The sequence below is a fragment of the Branchiostoma belcheri genome, unplaced genomic scaffold (genome assembly GCF_001625305.1).
Source record: "Branchiostoma belcheri isolate BF01 breed outbred unplaced genomic scaffold, Haploidv18h27 scaffold44, whole genome shotgun sequence".
In the NCBI taxonomy this organism is placed as follows: Eukaryota; Metazoa; Chordata; class Leptocardii; order Amphioxiformes; family Branchiostomatidae; genus Branchiostoma; species Branchiostoma belcheri.
This window is the reverse complement of record NW_017804065.1, coordinates 1,106,023-1,109,221: the sequence shown is the minus strand read 5'-3', so window position 1 is coordinate 1,109,221 and position 3,199 is coordinate 1,106,023. Positions and strand designations below refer to the sequence as shown.

The 3,199-nt window shown below is 39.9% G+C and overlaps 1 protein-coding gene and 1 long non-coding RNA gene across 2 annotated transcripts in view; one reads left to right on the top strand and one right to left on the bottom strand.

Annotated features, from left to right (window-relative positions):
• Window positions 1-3,199, bottom strand: part of LOC109478420 — a gene marked incomplete at its 5' end in the record, with an annotated part of 10,704 nt that overhangs the window by 439 nt on the left and 7,066 nt on the right. The gene's annotated exons all lie outside the window — the stretch shown is intronic.
• Window positions 143-2,809, top strand: LOC109478462. Its single transcript, XR_002140727.1, has 3 exons — window positions 143-223; window positions 1,639-1,682; window positions 2,766-2,809. It is a non-coding gene; the product is annotated as an uncharacterized LOC109478462 (long non-coding RNA).

The window sequence follows — 3,199 nt, the reverse complement described above, 5'->3', positions numbered from 1 at the left end:
AAATAAATCAGCAAAAAAAAAATTGAAAGCTGTGACAAGCCAGCCGACACAGTGACTACTGCACACTGTACCGTTTTTTATTGTTTAATTCATGTAATCTTTTTTTTCTCAGACTAATCAGCTCCCGATTCCCGTACGTGGAGAAATCAGGGAGCAGTAGCAAGATGGACTGGAGGCCTGTGGCAGGGATATTACTATTTGCAACGCTGTCCTGTTGCCAAAGGTAAGCAGAACACTTTAACGTTGTTACACCTCCTTTCCACTAGAGGGTGCGACCGCTGAGAGACCAAATATCTGGCTGGTTGCTCAGTGACTTTTTGTGGCGTAGGATTTTTAGCATGACCGAACCAACCGGCAATTAGAATCGACGGCAGCGTTTTCCGTCTCAAAAACAACAACAACAACTTAATGCTACACAACTATGACTCACAAGAATGCCCTCAATTTACTGTCGTTACAAGGCTTCCGTAGACAGATACAGTGCTGGTTTTACTACGAGTAGAACCCGGTTACGTACTCGTATATCGCACGATCACAAACAGAAGGCATTTTGGGGGCAATCGTAGATGTGTCGTACAAAATTCAGCTTGTCTTCTGACGGAAAAGTCTGTCTCAGATCTTTGCCTGTGGTTGAATCTGTCACAGACTGCTTGAACATTCTAGGACGGCCTACGACGAATTTGAGTACCATTAACACACACGGCAGAATGTTCAAGAACGTGGTCCGCCTGTATTTCATCCCTGAGGCCACGCATATATTTCAGTCAATGGGATGATGATTCCACACATTTGGGTCGAAATTTCCTCGTCCCGAAATTGTGAAAAACGGGGAAGGTTGAGATATTTACTGCAATAGAATTGATTGATTTATACTCAATTTGTTTAAGTACTACTGTTTTGGTGGTGACGTAAAATATAAACAAACGTCGACACTAACAAACAAGTATACAAACAACAGCGAATTATCAGGAAAAGTGTAAGATTAAGACGTCGGGCAACAAGCAGTACTGTGCATGCCCTTGTCCCTGGTATCCAACAGATATGTACAGTACTACCATCATGACGCTAACATGATTTCAATGGTAAACTTATCAACGGTAGGGCGTGGTCTTACATTAGAAACATTACTTGAATAAGACCGAATAATTTACGTTTCTGCTTGCTCTTTAACTGTGATGAAACAACTAGAAATGATTCACAGGAGAATTCGCTTTACCTTGTTTTTTTTTAAGTTAACAAAATTCAGAAACAGCCACAAATGACCCGACGAAATCCGAATATGCGTACCCCTCCTTCATTTCTGACTACTATTCGATATTATAAACTTATTGTCTACATTAGATTTAGGCAACAATAACCGTTATCATAAGATGCTTCTTCTACATGTTGCCATTTGTTTACAACTGTTGACAGGTACATTTTGTTAACAGATCGCTCAACGAACGACAATGCCTTCTTTTACATTTTGTGTATTTTGTTGTCTTTTAAATCTTAATTTTGCATCACGTATATCATTTCAAACATAAAATGAAGAGTCACAGAAATCCAGTCGGCCAGTAATCGCCACCAGTGGAAAGATGCCGTCTGGACAGTGGTTAAATAATCCGTAACGTGTCGTGTTTGTATGTTTCATTACAGGGTGGAGGTACAGCATGCTGACCTCGCCAAACGAGACGCAAATGGTGAGAATAAGTGTTGTATACGAGTAACTTTACTACAATAGCCTGACAAGACGAGGATAAAATAGTGATACGTACATGTTTCATCACCCAAACAGACATATTCAAATTTCAGAGAATACCTGTTGATCAGAGGATTTGCCCATATTGCCCAGAACTGATTTTTTTTATTTATTTATATATTTATTTAATCTTCTGACACCTGGGTGGCCTAGTTCAATTTTGCCAAATTGATTTTCAATAGGGCCCAGAACAAAATACAATAAAATCAAAGATACAGATACACACAAAGATGGATATAAACAAATCAGAATCGTTATCCATAACTAGTGTCGATTAAACAGATTAAAGACGAATATGCCTTTTTCATTATATGCCCTAAATATTTTGATACGTTTAATTCTAAAAGAATTGAAATAGCAAATTTACTAATAATATGTATCTAAAACATGAACGTTATAAATTTCATTGATAATTGTAAAAGCACATTCTCATCCCATACAACATAGTCTTTGTAAGGTAGATTAATCCCATAGTATGGTTATTGTTTCTTGTTACATTGTTGTGTAACGAAGTTTATCGTCATTATGTAATAACGTAAGGTTTCATACGCTGTATTTGTTACTTCCATGTACGGCTTTGGGCGGCTGGGTTGTGGAGTTGTGTCTCTGCTTGTCTTAATAGCTTAGGTTGCAATGTGGGCATGGGTGGTTGCTGACACTTAACGTTGATTGCTAGGGACCCAGCATGCGCACGCGCCATATTGAATTAAGTACATGTAATGCTGAGGTCACATTTCCAAACCGGGGCCCGGCCGGGCAGTCTTATGGAACGAAAAGTATGATATAAAAGACAACAAAGCGCAAAAATAATGGGAACTATCTGACTATATTCTTGATTTAAAAAAATCATTTTTCGTTAATCGAAACAGCCCGGAAATGTGACCTCAGCATAAGCGAGGCTAGGTTCAGAAATTCAGGAGGTGGTGTAATACACCATGACATTACATCATACAGTTCCAATACATTCAGAAGAACCCAGAATACTTCTCGGAAACCTGAAATCTCGGCTTTCTTGTTGTTGCAGAGTGTGGGGGAACCATTGATGGGGGATTTGGAACCATCACGTCCCCGGGTTTCCCTATAGAGTATCCCAACAAGAAGAGATGCGTCTGGACCGTCAGGGCACCTGCCGGCAGGTAGGCACCACTCAACACATCTGTTGGCTTACCTGGGCAGAAGTCATATATGAATGAATGAAATATTTATTGTACATATTTACCCGCTGGATAAGTACTGGTCACAATGGAAGAATAGTTGACAGATACATGTGCACATCGTCAAGTCTAGTAATTCTAGTATTACAGTCTAGTAAATGAATTCGGCTTCTCCTCGCTTCTCAGTGAAGCATGGTGTGTTTGTGTGTGTGTGTGTGTGTGTGTGTGTGTGTGTGTGTGTGTGTGTGTGTGTGTGTGTGTGTGTGTGTGTGTGGGGGTGTGTGTGTTTGTATGGGTACAAACA